Source organism: Desmodus rotundus, chromosome 9, assembly GCF_022682495.2.
Source record: "Desmodus rotundus isolate HL8 chromosome 9, HLdesRot8A.1, whole genome shotgun sequence".
Taxonomy (NCBI): Eukaryota; Metazoa; Chordata; class Mammalia; order Chiroptera; family Phyllostomidae; genus Desmodus; species Desmodus rotundus.
The window spans coordinates 9,184,539-9,204,536 of NC_071395.1; the positions used below are offsets into that span (position 1 = coordinate 9,184,539).

General features: G+C 36.7%; 1 pseudogene; it reads right to left on the minus strand.

Moving 5' to 3' along the window:
- Positions 1-18,868: 18,868 nt before the first annotated feature.
- LOC112312500 (alpha-enolase pseudogene) lies at positions 18,869-19,689 on the minus strand (annotated as a pseudogene).
- Positions 19,690-19,998: the final 309 nt, after the last annotated feature.

The following is a 19,998-nucleotide window of genomic DNA, read 5'->3' on the forward strand; positions in this document are numbered from 1 at the left end:
TGTTTTAAACTACTAAATGTGGGGTGACTCATTTCACAGCAATAGGGAGCAGAGGAAATGTCAAGTTTAGTCGGTGTCCATAGAGACTAAGGCCACAGAAATGAGGTGACTCCTCTCTCCAGGTTTTCACAGTCTAGTTGAAAGACAGTTATGAGTCCATTAAATATGACAATGCAGTGCAAACAGTGGAACAACAGAGCGAAATGCATGACCCTTGGGAAGCCCAGAGGACTGCTGGGAGAGGCGGTGAGCCCTGAGCATCCCTGAACGTTCTTGCTGAGTGTGTCAGGCACACAGTGTCACAGGTTGTGTTTGCAGCACTCACAACGGGGTGTGCATGCTGCTTACTCTGCTTGGAGTACTAACATTCTCTGCCTGGGAACCAGTAATAGGGTCAGGCCCTCTACCACCACCATGAGACAGAGACAGTCTGGCTCATCCGTTTGTGAGTAAGTTAAGAAAGAGTGCAAGAGTAGTCAGGGGAACTTTTATAGCTTCTCAGGTCTAAGAGGGGCAGCACACTCCATTTTCATGGCTGTGTAGGCTGCATATTTGACTACTGGGAAACTAAAACTAACTGCTTTAAAATATAATTTTCTGAATGATATTTTTAATGGTAGTGGAAGATCATGATTGGAATTAGTGATGGTCTAGGACAGATAAAAATTCAATTTTATATTGTTTGATCAAGAGTTTCAAACAAATAGCTGAAATATCAAGTTTACCTCATTGCTGATTTTTAAAATTTTTATCGGCAGCTGGATTCCATCTGTTGGTACCAGAATTCACAAAGGGCCTTCTCTTTGTTCTTGATTTCCTTAATTTTTAATTTCCATATCAAAACTGTATTATCAAGTTTTCTTCAATGGACTGGCAAGTTTTCAATCAGTAATTGACAATTACCATTGGCTTTTTGAAAAATGTGATCCTCTTGTATTTCATAATATGATTCATCAACTTAAAGTGTAGACTGGGGTAAAATAGTTAAAGACAATGATATCAAGTAAACTACTTGTGTTTTAAGAACAATATGAAGATAGTTTCTTGTTCTACAGAATCTTTTTTTTCCTAAAATGGCTTCAGGGCCTCCCAATGAAGATTCTAGATACATGTACAACCATTGTTGTCTGTGATGAATCTTAACATAATTAATCTATGCAGTGCCACTATTTTTTGAAGTATATGTTTGGATCTTCAAATATTTAGTTATGAATTTTGACATATGTTTCTTAAACAAGTTTGTTACATAATCACATGCAAGATGTTAATGTATTTTAAAACAGGAATAGAACTGAGTGGTTTAAAGTGTCATACTACATTTTGTAAATTAAACAGAAGCGGCACGGATTTATGTCTCAGTATCATACAGTAACTTACAGGAAGAGCTGTATTTAAAATATTAGTTTCCTGAATACAAACCAACACAATTTTTTATCGGTGTTTATTTTTAGCTTTGCAAATCACAGTGAACACTCGAAATTGTTTTGTGTTAGCTGCAGTTCTACAGCATGGTGGTAAGACAATCCTATGCTTTACAAAGTGTTCTCCCTGATATCTGCGGTACCTACCTGGTACCATACATAGCTATTACAATATTTTTGACTATATTTATAATTTTAAATTATTTTAGTAGAAATGGAAATGCTCTGCTTTCTCTTGCATATTGTTTTATGTATAGGCCTCATACAATTACTTCTGGTGATTTTACTCCCAGCTAAAGAACAATGGCCTTCAGAGTGTGGGGAAGAAGATTACAAGAAGGAAGAGAATAATGTTTCCTTCCCATGGAAGAATTAACTCCAATACATAAGTGATTTACTAAAACTATCACACTATTTTATTTTTAGGTAACCTTTTAATGTCAAAACATAAAGAACAAAAGTGCACAAACCTTACATTTACAGATCGATAGAGTTTTACCTTGTAAACACACCCAGGAAGCATCACCCAGATCAATATACCAGACACCACTAAATACTCAGAAAACACCCTGCGCCCGCTCCTTCTTATTATGTTTAGTTTGTTTGTTTGTTTTGTCTCAGGGATATAAAGTATTAAAAACATTCCAAATAACCCATATTGCATCATCTCATCTATGATATAACGTTTTTGAAAATCACACAGGCCATGTGACCCCGCATTTGTCTTTGGTGTATACAGGAGACTCTGGTGCGAAGATTAAAGAACACGACTAGTACTAAGCCTGAAGTATTAAAACATAATACTGAGCATAGAAAGAGGGGTTTTGAAAGAAATATTGCATAATCGTAAAATATCCACAGATAGAATGGGTTTTCATATTTTCCCAGCACAAATGGAGAGCACTAAATAAAAAAATAAAACCTTGGTGGAAAATATAAAGATCTATATTTGAACCTGATACTCCCTATAGTTTTGTGTGGCTGCTTATCTATGGTGCTTCTCTATATTTTTCCTTCAAAAATTAACAGTATCCTCTTAAAAGGATAGTATGAATTCTACCTTTTATAGAGGTTTATATTCAAAATCATTGGGTGTGCATTTTGCTATAAATTGGTGGCATGCTTTAAGAAGTAACTGTACATGGATACTATTATTTGTAATAAAAATTAAACAACTTCAAATGTCATTATATATGAAGCAAGAGTATGTTGATTTTTCAGTAGCCAAACAATTTTTATTACAATTCAAATATTGATGCTTATTTTTAAACAAGTAAATACATATCTAAAACTATTGTTAAATTGTACTTGTCATATCAAAAAATGTGCTTAAAATATTCATTAATAAAATAAATAAATATTGGATACGGCACCCCCAAAATGTAAGAAAATCTAGGGTTTAAAATTAACAGCTAAATTAATAAAGCCATCTGATATTCTAAAAACTGTTCAATTATAATGTTAATTTACACACACAGAGCTAGTACTGTGTTCAGGGCACACATTGGGCTAAACATACCCTCTGGGGCTAGTACCTCAGTAGACCACGCCCAAGCCACTATCATTAGAGGCATTTCAGTAAATACGTGAATATTGAGCCCTGAATACATGTATGCTTTTTAATGGGCTACAAATAATTTGATAGAATCATGTTGTTGTTTTTATACCCACATAGAGAGCAGGAGAGAATGAATGGACACGACCCTCCTGAATGTCTTGCCCTATATCATCTCTACCTGCCTGCGAACAAAACATTTTCTCATGGCTAATTGAGGTTCATAGACAATACTAAAATTCTCCCTCTACAACCAAGTTGGTATATTTTGGGGTTGTACTGATATTGGCCATGTAGTCCTCATGTGAGAATTCAACTTGAACCTCAAAATTTACCCACTGGCTGTGATGGTTGTGCTTCACTGGCCAAGTCCCAATTTCAGGTTCTCTGAAGAGGAGGAGATACTCTGCTCCAGAACCTTGAAAACCCACTGACCTTTAATGGGAGATGCTTATCAACTTTGGAACCACCAGGATGGCAGCCCATGGAATCAGACCATGTACTGCTTCTGTGACTTCAGCACTCTCTTTAAAGCTCTCCCTCTACCCCTTGGGGCCACTACTTATACTGAGCTACACTGTGCTACACTGACTAACAGCCTGGAGACATGAGACTGCACCTATGCTAATGTAACCATGCAGCCAGGTTCAGGCCTGCTCTTGGGTATCAAAGTTCTCACCTATCACTGTTCTTAAATATGCCTTGATTCCCTACTACCAGATTGAGGATCTGTATCTCTAAAACTAAGAATTGCATTTCTATAGGGAATCTATCCGCATGGAATGGCAAATGTGGCCCAGCCCTATTGGAAAGCCCATAGGCTCGTGTCGGCACACAGGAAGCCAAACCCACGAATCGGCTCTCCCGCAGGAAACCAGGCCTGTGTTATACCTAGGCTGCTTTGAGACTTGCTCTTGCTAAAATCCCTCACCCTGAGTTGAAGCCGCAAATACTTACTGTGTATCTCTAAAGTAACTTCCTGAAGTCTGTGCTAATTGTCCCAAGGACTGAAGTGTAACCAGACCAATTACTCTTACCATTCCCTTGCATTTCCAACATTTTTTCCTTGCTAATCTGTAGGAAATAATCAGTAACATCCTTTCCTTTGTTATCTGTAAAAAGTAATCACCTAAAGCAAACCTGAGCATAATGAATGAGAACCTTCTTTGATGTGTGCTATTAGGAAGCCAATAAAAGCCTGTCAAGGCAAGGGTCGAGGCGCGCTCCCCTTAAGAGAGTGACCGTGCTGTCCCTTTTTCTCCACTGGACTTCGGTAGTCCGCGTGAATTTGTTTCTTTGCATCCACAACATACAGACTCCACAGGACTGAGTCCGCATCACACTTCAATTTAGTTTCATATGAAAATTCCAATTTGCAATAATTATTTTTCCTTAAAACTTTTAGAATTTCTTTTGGTTGGGATTAGGTCATTGTTAATTCAGAACTCACAGTGTAATTATTAGCTGTCAAATGGAATTTTATTAAGGTTGTCAAATGGAATTTTAAAAAATTGTATGGTCTTAATAATGTAAAAAGAGATGCTATTCTCAATTTTTAATGCAAATGCTACATTGAAAGAAAAGAAAAACTACTTCACTTATACGAGCCAGTACAAGTATTTCATTGATAAATAATTTTAACATTATAAATGTTATTGCTAATTTAAATATAGGATCAAATTGTTTTTCATATATTAAAATAAAAGATATTTAATTTTCCTTTCTTTTAATCAGATGATTTTAATGTTAACTAACTATGTAGAACTGTGAATTTTAATCTCATTTTAACAGTTGAAGCCTGTAGTTTAGTGTTATATTTTCAATAAAACCTATTTGAAGTAAATTAGTCCAATTTTCAAAACATTAAGACAAATTGATCCTTACATTGAAGTCAGTTGCAAACATTTTTCTGTTACATAAGAACTTGAATATCAAAATAGATTATTTCAGAGCTAGGATAATATAGATGATATATAATTCTAGACATGTTCAAATCTAATGAGGCTTTTTTACCTCAGCAAACTAATTTTTAAAGGTATTAAATATTCTTTTAAAATCATAAATGGAATTGTGGCATATCATAATGTTAGATAACTAGGACATGAGGATGGTGACATACTACAGTGTAGACGAGCTGTAGAAAGAAAACTAAATATATATGTAATAATTTAGTCAACCAAACTAGTGATTGTATTTTCTTTTGCAAAGACAAACTGAAAGAAGTGTTCCTTCCTTCTGCCCCATCAATTCCCTACTGGCAACTGGACTGAGAGGCAGGTGGATAATTCTGCAGAAGACCCAGGATGACAGAATAAGCTTAAATTCATGGACAGAACCTTAATTCCCAGGTATGGAGAACAAGAAATCAATAGAAATGAGAGACAGGGCTTAAATTTAATACTTTTGAGAGTCTGTTTGCAAAGAATGGCATCTGTAAAGAAATGGGAGATAAAAATTAGTCAGTTACTTAATGATAAAACATTTGCAGCAACGGAAGTAGATCTGTAGGACCTCAGTAGTTTAGGCTCGTCACTGGCGGGACACTGTGGGTTAGTAAAGCAGAAATGCATTTGCTTAAAGTGGGAAATTACCCATGTCAGAAAAGAAATTTTGTTCTGTCGTCTTTTATCACTTTGCGGGGGGGCAGTGATTTTTCAGCCTATTCACCAATTTAAAGGGGTAAGTGGGCAGTTTCTGGAATTTTCTGATCTTATTCTACCACGTGCTTCTTAAGTGCAGTCTTGTCCTCACATCTCTGCCCTCAGATACTCTGCTGTTAATTTTCTAAAATAATCTCCACTCTAGGTTTCATTTATCATTCCAGTAAAATCCCTATCAAATCTGTATTTCAGAACTTGACCTTAAGTTCCTGTTCCAAGATGCCTGATAAGTGTCTCCGCAAGGTATCTTAAAGAAACCTAAAACTTAACATATTTTTTACTAATTAAAAAACTTTTTAGATGTTCTTAAAAATAAAAGCACAAGAAAGCAAAGAACAATATCCATTTTCCCACTACCTGATTCAATCTGTATTAATATCGTGGTCTGGTTGCTACTAGTTTTTCTATTCTTAAGCAAAATTACTTGTTTTATAAAAATAGTATATTCTTATTACAAAATTTTCAAACATTACCAGAAAAAGCATGACGAGATACATGAATCCCAACTACGCATTTGTAACCATGACCCAACTTAGGAACGTTATGTGAGTATCAACGAAGAGAACTATGGATTCAAAATTTACCACCAGTTCTTTACCACAGCCACTCCTTTTCCAAGTTCAATATTTAAATTAATTTTTCATTTGAGTAAATGTAGTAGTCAAGTAGGTAATCTTCCAATTCGCCCCAAGAAGGACTCCATGGTTCTTCTGCTATAACTGTTAAGCTGGTTAATGTTTAAGAAGTCTTTCTGCTGATTCTATTCTTGAACGGCCTATATGGTAGTGGAAGATTTCTCAAGGCAGTTTCACCCTCAGATTTTGATGACCTTTGGCACTCATATGTTTACTTTTTGAAAAAAAGAAAAGAGAACTGAGATCAGTTTATTTTCACCTATATAATCATTTGCTTTTCCAAAAGTTTACCAAAAAACTTTTCCAGTTTACCAAATATTTTTTTCTTTTTTCCATCTGAATTATATTGTTGTACTGATATCTTAGTTTTATTAAATTCTTTAGAATACAGTTCTCTTTTTGATATTCGGTTGTTTCTTCATTGTAAGAAAATGCATTTTATTTTCCATTCCATATTGCTGCACTTTAGAAACACATTATGATATCCTTCTGTTTGTTTTAAATATTTTCTTTTTAAATGTTTTTGCAATTAGAATCATCTCAAGGCTTTCCACTATGACAACAATTTGATTATTAGTGGTTTATCTTCTCTTTTTTCTTCTTTCTAACTTGAAGTCCAAACTGGTGTGTGTTGAGTCTGAATCCTCTTAAGTCTGAAATCCCCTTTTATCTCGTTCTGTTGTTTAATTATTTAGCGTTTGAGCTCTTATTTTACTAAATTATATTCTTAATATGCTGATTTATACAGCAAGAAGCTATTAAGAGAAATGTTCTTGCCTCTTTGAACAGACTTCTTAGACTTGGGAAAACTGTGTTTCTATTATTGCAGCTGCTTTAACTTTTGCTTTCACTTACCTGTGATTCTTTATGGAGGCTTCCATATTCTGGTCCGGTTCTGTCCAACACTGAAATTTGCTTTGATGACTGTGTGTGAATTCTTGTCATTCTTCCCACTGTAGCTGAGGTCAGCTTGTCTGCCCCTCTGAGCTGTGGTTTGAGGACTGACTATGGCCTGAGTGGATGGTGAGAGGAGGTGGAAATCGCTGCTGAGTAGGTGAAGCTGAAGTTTATGTAAGAATAAATGGGCTATACTCATTTTTCTGAGAGTTTTAAACATATCCACACTGAAGTGCATTCCCCATAGGTGTCAGGGACACAGAAGGGAAGAATAATCGTATGTGATCCCAGTTGTTTTCACAGTTTCAGAGTAGTCCTAGAGGGTTTGCTTTGTCAGACAGAGTCATCTCCTTCATTTTTTCCCCAGACTGCCTACTTATTCCCATCAGTTGTTTCCACTAATTTGCAAGCAAAAACAGAAACATAAATGAGGTGCTATTCAGTGTTTCTCCCCATATTTGAGAATATTCATAAGGATGCTTAGGGTACTGTGAACTCAACTCTCTGGTACCAAAGGGCAGAGTACAGTGCTTGTCCACTAGTTAAGAATATTCGATTACTTGGACTCTCAGTGTTTAAAAGTACAAGACATTACAGTATGTTATATAAAGTAGCATTGATGTAGATACAGAATTTTCAGTATCAAATTTCTATCATTTAAGTACAAACTGAACATTATTGGGTAACCATGGAAGGGAAATTTTACTGAAAAGTCAATGTCTGGCAAACCCCTTGGTAGCCATTTTATATTTACAATCTCATTTCATCCTAAGAAAAAAACCCTATAGTCACATTGTATTCCAACTTTATAGATGTGCCTGTAGACACTCACAGAGTATATTAGGAAGTGACGCAGCTATTACCTGGTAAAGCGAGTATCACACCTGAGTTCTGAAGGGCCCCAGAGTATATATGGTCTCCATTACCTGCTCCCACATTCATGTGGCACAACTTTGTTGTGCTCTAACATTAGCAAAAGTATACAAGGAAAATGCAAAATGTAAAGACACACACGCACAATGCTTTTCTCAGAATCATTGCATCCACTAAAAAGATTTTGGTACTGCCAAATTCATAGCTTTGAAACTATGAGTAATTGTTCCTTACATTAGAACAGCACTAGTCCCCTAACCTTGAAGTGATATTTACTGAGTCTGATAATGGGGGGGTTCATGACCTAACAGAATTTCCAAGCAATTGCTTTATGGTGGGAAGAAGAAATCATCAAATAAATGTATAGTGATTCATAACATGAAGCAATGAAACCTTGCTGCTGACTGCCAGAAATGGACAGCAATCGATCAATTTGACATGCAGCAATTAAAAACAAGGTAGCCATAACTGAGCAAGTGTGTCAACCTGCTTAGCAGTGAAAGGGCAGAAGCACAAATAGGACAAGATCTAAAAACACTGGGTCTTTTCATTAATCAAAGGACAGGTTCTGTAAGTACAGTCAGTAATGAGCTTTCCAGATAATATCTTTTTGTATTGTTTGAGTATCTTATAATTCAAAAAATATGGATATGGTAGAATCATATATAAATAGATAGCAAAGCTATGCATCACAGTAATGTTTTGTGGGGTTAACCTTCATTCTCTTCAAACATTACTGCCCAGAGGGGAGGTGGAAGGGGAGGTGGATAATGAGGAAAAGAAAGGAAAGGGTCATCAAGGAACATGTATAAAGGACCCATGGACAAAGCCAATGGGGGAGTAGGATTGAATGTGGGAAGTGGGGGTGGGTAGGGTTGAGGATAGTAATGGGGGTATAATGGGGACAACTATCACTGAAAAACAATAAAAAATAAAATAAAATAAAACATCACTGAAAACAAGAGTGCTATCATATGAAAAGGTTCATGCACTTTTCTACAGCATTTACACAACATGAAAAATTGAATCTTCCAAGAATCAGGATCTTCTCATAACACAAATTACATCTTCAATCAGAGTAATGTGAAAATTGTGAATTGTGTAGGGTGATGCTTTTAAACACAACATACATAATTTGTTTTTACACTGTGTTAATTTTATTCTTTTGTGTTTAGGAAAGTTAAAAAAAAAGACATAAGGATAATTTTATTAGCCCAAATAATTACAGGTTATTTTAGTGCTTTTTCTGAATTTTATAAAAATCTCGTGGAGACTGAAGTCCAAGATGAAATTAAAATGTTCAAAATAATCAGTTTTATGTAACATTTCTCTTTAACCATTTATATACCAGTAAAACAGAATGCTGTGAAACACTATAATGACTTTTGGCCACATTAACTACTGGTTTTAGTACTGTAACGTGTAACGATGAGGCAGAGAGTTATTGTCAGCCACTTGTCAATCAGTTGCTTCATATAAGAGCAGACACATGGGGATTTTTAATTAAGTTGAATATTTTCAAACAGTGATATATGTTGTTGATATATAATTTAGGGGATAAAGATACTAACAACACCTATGTGCTTTGTTTATTTGCAAAGATAATTATATACCGATCCAATATGCAGATATCTGGAGTAGTTTGCTTGTATCGTACACAGTTTTAGATAATGGATGTACTTGTGAGTTGATTGAACGGCATCTGTAGCTACTAATCATCAGAAACAGAAGCTCTCAGAAACAATTAGGTTAAGTTAAGACGTGACCCAGATATTCTAAATCTATCTAGAGTTTAATCTGCTTCACTATATAGCATTTCCATCCTAAATATCTAAAACAAATAAGCATAGATTTGGAATTAGGATATGTGGATTTTATTTTTTTATGAAGAGACTTGGGAATGAAGTCATTAACTTCATCCTTCATGGAAGCAGGAAATGAGCCAAAAGGAAACCACACTGTACCACCAGTGCCAAAGAAGCTTTTGAATTACACAACTTTTCTCGAAAAGGGAGGTAACTGAATTTACTCAAAATATGGATGGTCCAAAGCATGCAGCCCCCAAAGAATCAGTACCCCTAAATCATGAGCAGAGGATACAAACTATTTCCTATTTTTTTTTTTTAGAAATATGGTACATTGAAAGCAGAGATGATAAGCAAAACATATTACCAATAATAAAACTACCAAAAATTAAAAGGCTAAACTGAGAGGAAAAGTTTAGAAAAGAAAGAAGTCCTATGCTTCCCCTCCTTTATCTTAATATGTTTTCACTTTGTATTTCTACCATAAGATAAAATATTTGAAAAATAATTATTTTATTAATGAAATAAAAGGTAGTGACATTAAATCTTGCTCAATCTATATATCCTATATACAAAGACTGAAATATTGGGTGAATTTGGAGGTAGGTAATCTGCATGATTCAAGCAATTATTCTTAAATTTCTACAAGTTGTCTACTCAACACTGAGACCCTGAATAAAAACAAGTAAGCTTTATTGATTCATGTGATCTTCCTCTTCCTAAATCCACTGCACGAATGCTCAATTTTCACTTTTATTTTTCCCATGTTTACATATTTTTATAAATAGCAGCCACTAGAGTGTGGAGTGGTTGAGAGCCTTTTCTTTAAATCATATAAAAACGATGTCAAAAGGGCATCAGAAATGAGAAAGTCAGGCACATTCTGAAATATTGAACACTGTACTGCTAACCTGCTCTGATAGACACATCAGAAAATATCTCATAAATGCAAATGACATTCCAGAACAAAGGACTGTCACTTCTTTCTCTGAAAAACAGCTGTCTAGCTTATCTCCCTTTCCTTGCCCTCACAATTGCCTTCATCAAAGGAGAAGATACACAGTGGGGGTTAAAAGGCACATTTCATATTTATGCAAAAAGGTAAATTTATAAAATGAAGATAGTGAGCTAAATGAGTAAAAAATGTATTCTCCTATGCAACATGAAATTGTCAGATATTGTAAGTGATCTAAGTAGTCCCAAGTTTCCCAAATATTTGTAGTTTTTTTTTTCCAATAGCAAAAAACAGATAATTTATTTTGAAAACACCATAAATTTTTTAAAAGACAAACACAAAACGAAAATTTACTGACTTCTAAGAAACCATCTCTTTTAGTTGGTCCAAGTCTTTTCTTTGTTGGCAATTTTTTCTTGGTCCGCTCTCCTTCACTAGTCATAGGGCTGTGCCGAGTCTCTATCTCTTTGTTATTTGGTTTGGTAATTTATTTGATGGTAGAAATTTGGTCATCTCATGTAAGATATCAATGCACAGTATTCTCTTACAATGCTTCTTCAAATCAGTGGTAATAAATAGTACACCTTTTATTTCTAACTTTAGTTATTTTTGTCTTTGCTCTGTTATACTAAGGACCAGGCTGTGAGTCAGGATCTGCTTCTCCATGGACTTTCATCAGACAGTTTTCAAACTATATGAGGAGGGATCCAACCCCCCCACCCAGGATTTATTTGTAAGAAATCATGTATTTATTCTTACATGTTTATACTTCAATCACCCTCAAAGTACCCATTCAGTCACCTTCAAAGTACTCCCCATTTGATATTCCCTATAAGTACTCCCTATAAAGGCATTTTTCTCCACTGTTCTAAGAGGTTTTTGAACTCGTTGATTTTGGTACCTTTTAGTGCTTCTGCCATTTTTTGTTTCACCTCTTCCACAAAAGCAAAAACGTTTCCCTTTGAGGAGTTTTTTCATCCATGGAACCAAACCAAAAAAAAAGTCACTCAAGACAAGATTGTGTGAATAGAGAGGATGGGGCACGGGGGTCATGCAGCTTTTGATGAAACACTGCTGAACACTCAGCTTAGTGCAGGCAGGTGGACTCATAAATCACCCATCACGAAATGGGCAAGCACACTGAGTCTTCAAAAAAAAAAAAATTCACTGAAGCTGAATGCAGCCTCTCACAACAACGCCAGCTAGTACACTGATACAGGTGGGTTCCTAGAACACTCACCTAGTGGGGGAACCCAGTACTTCTGGCCTGCCCTCCAGAAGATAATTCCATTTTGGGGGGTCCTCTGTATTTGCATATCTCAATTCAATTACACTAAAATTATTTTTAAACCCAACTGCATCTTTTAGTTCTCCCCCCCAATCTGAGTTATTCTGCCCTTGTTTGTGTAAAAATATATGCTGTCTTTTTCATTTTTTCCTTGTTTATGACTTGAGAACCAACTTTCAGCCATCTAATTAAAATTTCTTGAAAGACAAAACATAAAATCCCTGTCAGGGGGCAGTCTGAAATTATTTGAAGTGATATGAATCTCAATGCTTGAACTTTCCGTGGCACCTTCAAGTGTTTGTGGATGCAGGTAAAGAAATTGCACGCTCTTTCACAGTATAATGAGTATTCCATTGTATTATGCTCCGATGTCTTGATGGGCCTACATAACATACAGCCATTCTAATATGTTATCAAAATAATTATGGTGATAGGCTATCTATAGATAAGTATTGTTTAGATGGAACAAAGGACTTTACAAGAAAGGAAATGGGATAAAACAAATTGTGGACTATTTGGGAAAAACAGAATAAAACTAACAGGAGAAATGCAGGCTAACATAAACAATGAAAAGGAAAAAAAAAGTAAGTCCCAAAAGATGTTGATAGGAATAAAAATAGAGACATTTAAAAAATGTAAATTTAGAGTTATTGCTTAATTTTCCTGTCCATATATAGCTTGTTTCCTTTTGAGAAGCCCTGCAGTATTGCTGAGTGAGGAAGCCACATGTAAATGAGGCTATTGGAGCATAAACGGAGACCTAAGAGGTGATGAAAATGTTATGCTAATATTCAAAGAGGTCTCTGAAGGTCCCGGGAAAGAAGCTCATCAGGTTCGACATAGAGTTATCCACTTGGTCCATGAGACTAGACAGAAATTATACTAAAATTAAGACAAACAGATTCCTAGTACGTTTTAAAATGCATGTTTCTATGAAATGAGTAACAAGTTTTTCTAAGATGGGATTTCACAAATAGCATAATTCTTTAGCCCTATGTAAGTATTCATTATATCCATTATATCGAACAGGCATTGTTCTGCTTTTAGACATTTGCAAACATTTAGTTTTGGGAATTTAAACTCAAGTGAAGAAATTATCACAAAGGTGGTTTTAAAATAACTGCTGTTTCACTATGTGTTGAATATGGCAGGGATTATGTGATTTTTACATATCCAATCCCAGGCTAGTCAATATCAAAAGCTTTCTAAGATGTAACATGGTTGTGGCTTTATTGCAATGGGAAATGTTTTCTATTTGGATAATAAACTTAGTAAAATGTACACCTAGAGATACACATACGTCTTATTCAGTTATGTCAGTCAATATTCTGATAGTTTTTACTTTGGGTTTATCTTAGCTTCATGTATCATTTCTCAACTTGATAATGACTATGATAATCACTTCAAAGGCTATATTAATAAAATACAAATTGCCAAATAAAAATAGCTTATGCATCATTTTGAGCTTCCTGAATTATTAAAGGAGATTAAGTGCCCAGGTAATATAATCAGCGTAAATGCATCTTAATTCATATTAAAACATTTTTGTGTCTAATGACCCTGACATTACTCCTGTAAAATTATAAAAATGATAAAATGATTGAAATACACAATTTCAATTACACTGCAATAAAATAATTAAAGAAACAAAATGAACATATTTCTTCTATGTAAGAAATTCATTACGAAAAAAATAAATGAAGCTCAGGAACACAGTACTCAAACTAGTGAAGTATGCAATACTTTCATTTCACCTGGAAAATGAATTTTACCATTATGAATGTTACCATTATGAAATAATGCAGTTTTGTTCCATAAATCAGTATTTCTCACATAAGCAATTATGCTGTTTATTTCACTCACATATGAACTACAGATTCCAGCTTGTGTCAGTCAGAAAGTGAGAAGTCAAAAGTCCATGTTTTAAATCATATACTGACCCAATCTAAAATAATTGAACATCTTTTTCCAGTTTCATGTTAAAAATAAGTAGTAAATATTCTTGTCGAGAATGATTCCTGGGTTAGTGTTGTTACCTAAATAATTCTTAATAAAGGAAAGAGAGCAAAGGGACTTAGACATTGAGCTTAATAAACTGGGAAACAAACCTGTTTGCTTCCTCAGGAGCTACAGATACACAGGACAGGGCATCCCAGCGTTGTTTCCTCGAGGGGATCAACAGTCCTCCCCACCCCCATCCAGTTCCAGACCGCCAGGTGCGAGCAGGGGAGGCCGGCACAGGCACAATAGAAACAAAACAGGGGAGAGCTTGACCAAAGAGGCCTGTCAGTCTAACCAAGGGAAACCCTCGAAAACTTAGAAGTTGATTGGTTATTTTGAAAAAGCTTCTGGTCTTTTCCAAGTCCCACCTAATATAATCCCGGGGGAACAAAGAATCAATCTCTCTCTCTCTCTCCCCCCTCCTCCTTCCCTCTCCCCTCTCACTCCTCACCCAAGTACTGCATGGATCCCGTGCATTCACGAGTACTCCCTCCAGGGCCACGTGGGCTGAGCAGCTGCGTGACTGATTGCGGCAGAGACTCCACGCGCAGGATCCAGGAGGGGTCCTGGATAGGGCAATACAGCAACGGACTGCAGCTGAAAACACACGCTAAGCCGGCTGGGTGCTGGACTGGACTGCACGGAACCTCTGGGCGGTGGCCTTCATTCTGGAGTCACTGAAGATGAGAGTGGACCTTTTCCATGGCAAGAGGAATGGAGATGAGTTGCTGGGAATTTTTCATCTTCAATAAAGTTTACCACAGAACACCATCCTCCTGTGCAAGTCTCAGAAATTCTTTTCCTCGCAACACTGCAAGAACTCCACCTGTACTGATAACAGTTTAAGTATAAAGTAAAGGCAATGTACATGACCAAATGCAGCAGATGTCTAATTAAATTTAGTTTAACTTAATCCCAAGAATACTTCTGATTCTGCACAGTTTGCCAAAGATTTAGCTATTTTCTCAATATTTATTTTTGAGCAATGAAATTTGAGAAATTTATCTGGAAAGCTAAGGTCAAGTAAGTAATCAAGATAACCTTTATCTTATCACTAAAGTTTATTACATAATAAACTATTTGTATAGATTTATTTAAAAATGTATTCATTATATATATATTTATTTATTCCTCAACTAAAAGAGAGACAAGGAAATTCAATTTGCTCTTGGAATATCCTTCTATCAAAATCTAAAAGAATTATACAGATAACCCCATTGTGCCTAACACAGGGGTTTAAAAATTACCTCCTCCTGTAGCATCCAATGGTCAGAGATTATCATGTGTGCGTGTTTTCTAGGAAGAGATATTGAGATAAAAATTTGAGTGCAAATAACTATATTGGTAGAGATGTGAGAAAGTGATAGGGAAGGAAAGGCAGCCACGCAGGCTGTATTACAGTCAACTATTACAGTGGGCAACTGAAAATTAACCTACTGAAGCAGCTCTGGAAAGTACTGTAGAATCACACCCCGATATTCTCTCATGTAAGGGACAAAGGAGCTGTATCTTTTTCCATCAACTCCCGGATGGGTGTGAATGTTACTCGATGTTACTGTTCTTAGAGGCTGGTCACTCACTATATGGTTGGTCACAATTTATATATATATATATATATATATATATATATATATATATGTATATATATATATATATATATGTATATATGTATATATGTATGTATATCGCACAATGGTGGTTTGTAACCACCCCCGTTGCTGTGGTTTGTCCCAAATCTGGCCACAGCTGATATTCTTCGTATTTCTCTTCCACTTGTACCAGGTTTTCCTCTACTTGATTTGTTACTTCAGCTAGCCAAGAGTTCTTGCCCAGGATGATAAATTATACCTTTGTGGCTGAGGGTTCCGATCCTTTGGTTACCGAGTCTTATTCAGATTATGTTTCCTATAATTACTACTTAAGATTTTTGTCTCAAGGGAGCACTGAAAAGTACCTTAGGAGTCTCTTTGCCCCAGACATACTTCCCCCTCTCCACATTATGTAGTAGCAACCTTACCTCCTCATGATCATCGTGTTCACCGATCTGTTCCAGTATAGCAACTCCTTTTTTGCTTATTATTTTATTGCCATGGGAGGTGGGGGGGCTCAAAATACCTAAGTTGAGTCAATACTTTTAAGTTTAGTAGGGTCTTTAATATGGTTTTGAGTAAACATGTCTTTCCCCTCAGAACCAGGACTTCTAGTTCGGAAGGCCAAAAGTTGCTCAACATTCAAAAATTCCTCTCATGTGTCACTGGGAGCAATGGTGAGAAGGTGCTAAGACAAAGATATTCTGTTTACTGGGGATATTGCAGGTGTCGCGGTCAAAGGATCCCACAGACACTGCACTCCCGTTGCACCAGCTTGGCCCCATTGCAGATTGCTTTTCCAAGGCCCTGGTCACGACCCATCATGATGACTCAATTTCTTAGCCCTTGAGTAGACTGGCTGGCCCAGACACTGCTGACCAAGAAGGAAAACACATAGCCACATGCACGTCAAAGCAAAACTTGCACAAAAATTAAAAGGCAAGGAAGACCTTATTTAGGATTATTGCAATAGGGAAGGAGATTGAATTCAACTCCACTTAAAAGATGAAAGACATTTGGAACATCAGGGTGAGCTAGTGGAAAAGTATTAGATGACTTGAGGGGTAAGGTTATGTCCAGCACATGGAGTTATTCCTGAGTTTGCATATATTTTTTTCTCATTAATTAGGTGATGTGCTAATTCTTGTCCATTGAAGTTAGGTCCCCACCCTTTCTTAGAATCTTGGAAATAGGGTATTATCTCCTTTGATGTTTACATTTCAAAGAGATGGTTTTCAGGTCCTTGAAAAAGACATTTCCTGGGTTATAAAACTGGCAAAAAGTTCTGAGAAGATTTACATACATTTCAAAGGGACAGGAAAAGAATGTACAATTGAAATTTTTCCGAGGTAAATGCTCTAAGAAAAGGCAAGATCAAAAACCTTAGTCAGGAAGAATCTTGTCTAAAGTTTAGAGTAGCTGAGGGGAATTTTAATTTCATTTTAGTCACCCAGGATATGTATCAATCCAGCATGGATGAATTATTTTTCATTCAAGGGTGGAAAAGATCCAATTTATTAATCTATCATACAGTGGCTAGCTGAACTCTCAAAAGATCGGGCCACACCAACCATTTAACTTTAGTCTCCGGTGCTATATGGTTGGGTGTTCAGCACTAACAATATCTATTACAGGTCAGTGAGAAGGCCTCCATATTGTTGGGCTCAGGCATGTTACCACGCCTTTTACTATGACTGTTCCTTTCATTTCGACAATGTGCAAGCACTGTGGTAGAAAGGACAGAATATTTGTGTTGTTTTCAGTTTTCTTTGTGGTTTTTGGTTTTATTATTTGAGATTTTAGCAATGCTACAATAAATAAACATGGGCTATATTTTTGCTGACTTATACAGGCCTCTCTATAGGACTAATTTTGCTTGAGTTGTTTAGGCAATCAGAACTATACTGATGTTGTGTAGATAATTTTCATCAGGGAAGGAGATATTTCCAAGCTGGGCTAGCTACATTCCCATTAATGGCCATGGTTATTTCCTGTTCACTTGGACTCCTGTGACATAGATCTTCCACATTCCAACTTGGTGTACAGAACTTTCTAACCCTTGGTATCCCTGGACTCCTGGGCTTTGTGTTAGAGTTAGCAATGGGGTTTAATTAATTAATTAAGTGCTTATACAGTAGCAATACTTACACATGCATGGCAACTTCACATTCAATGATTTTTTTTGATGTTTTGTAACATTCTTCGTGATAGCTTAAACTCAAAAATAACCCAAATGTACATAAGCAGTTTAATGGATAAATAAATTGTAGTATATTCTTAAATTAGACATTATATAGGCATGAAAATGGGGATGGAGCCACAAATACTATGTTGAGTAACTGGAGTCAGACCCCCCAAAACACATACGCTTTGATCCTGTTTAGAAAGCAAACTGCAGCACACACTACCCCACTGTGCTAGAATTCAGGGTAGTGTTTACTTTGGGGAAAGAAAGAGGGAGGATTGGAAGGGACATGGAAGGTCAAAGGTGTCGCCAAAGTTCCATCCTTGATCTGTTTGTAATTGCACAGGTATTTGTGAGAAAATCATGGAGCCATACAGCGGTGTTCTGTATACTTTAATGTATGTGTATTATGACTCACAATGGAAACTGAAAAGAACAGAAACCTAAGATCTCACAGTTGTGTACGAAAATGATTATTTCCCAAAACGTGGTTAGACTTTCTCCAGGACTTAGTAAAAATTGCTTTACTTAAATTTTTCTTTGGTCACCAAAAATAACATTTATTATAAGAATAAAATAAACAAGTGTAGAAAACTTATTCTGATAATAATTTCTCTTAATTAAATATTCTTTCTGATCATTTACTTTTTCCCTGGTTGCAGAGTTCTTTTGATTCTGTAGGGAGTCTTGCCTGGGGACACTGGGGAGGTTGTGCTGTGGACGCAATGGCTGCAGACACTTGGTGAGAAGCCAAGGAGACAACCAACCATGTGGGTCAATCCCATGGCTATAGAACCAGAGTGTCCAGCAGGGCTCCGACGCTCAAGCCCAGCTTCAGTGGCAGCTCAAAGGAAGCAGTGGGAGACATGCTCCCTTGGTGAGAGAGGGGAGTTAACTACCAGAGGTCCCTTCAAGTATGAACTGGGCCCTTGAACTGCCCCGGAGAACATCAGGAGCAAGAGTCTGATCAGCCTACTAATGACTCAGGGCTCACCTGGCCATGGTTAGGTGGCTATGGGGTTTCTGAAGTTCCTGTGGACAAACTTAGCCTTACTGCCCAGATCCTCTTCAGTACTGAGGAGCTGGTTGTATTGGCAGGTGCTCAGATCACCGAGGGGCAACAGTCCGGATCTGACCAGGGCAGAGCGCAAGTCTTTCCAGAATGATGAATGAGACAGACACCTTGATGCCCTGCCCACTGGACTAGGCCAGCTAACGCGACTGAGGAGACTAGGACACAGAGCAGGTGCGGTTCACACAAAACAGGAGGCAGTTGAACGATTTTTCTTCCACGGCCTTGAAAATTGGCTTACGGTTCATTCGTGTGAGATCACCCTCCCCCACCTGGATTTCTGCATTGGCTCTATACTTCTGCTGAGTTCCCCAGTTATCCTGATCAAAAGGATATTCAATAACACCACTGAGTAGTCCTTGATGAAGGGCTTGTACAGATCGGCCAGCTCCTCAGGTGTGATGTACCTGCTGGAGTCATTGGGTGACGTGGATTTCAGGTCATGTTTTCCCAATTTGAAGAATTCATAGGCAGCCATGTCCACGCCAGTGACAAGATTATCCACGTGGCACGCCTTATTCTCCAGGAGCCAATCTGCCTTCATCTTGGCCAGTGGTGGCATCTTTCATGTATTTCTTCTTGATGACGCTTTCCAGGTTGTGATAAATCTCTGTTTTAATGCACACGGATTCCCTGAGGTTTATAGCACCGACAGGAAGGAGCAGAGACCCCTTGCACGGCCATCCTGGGGCCGACATGAGAACTACCTTTGATCACACTGAGGGTGGAACCGGCAGGGCGATTCGGAATCATCAGCCAAGTCGAGTCATAGTGTCTTTTAATTTTCAGCAAATAAAGTCAGGCAGCCTTTTATATTCATATCAGTTATTTGAATAGTTTCATTTTTAAATGTCTTTTTAAATCTTTTCCCAATTTTCTAATGGGTTGTCATTCTTTTATTAATTGGTTTATAAGAGTGTTTTATATAATCTGAAATCAAGTCCTTTGTCAGATATGTGAATGAGAACTATTTTTCTTTTTCTATGGTTTGTGTCTAATTTTTTTGATAAAAATAATTTCTTATTGTAATAACCTTTTTGTTTTAGCTTTTTGCATCTAATA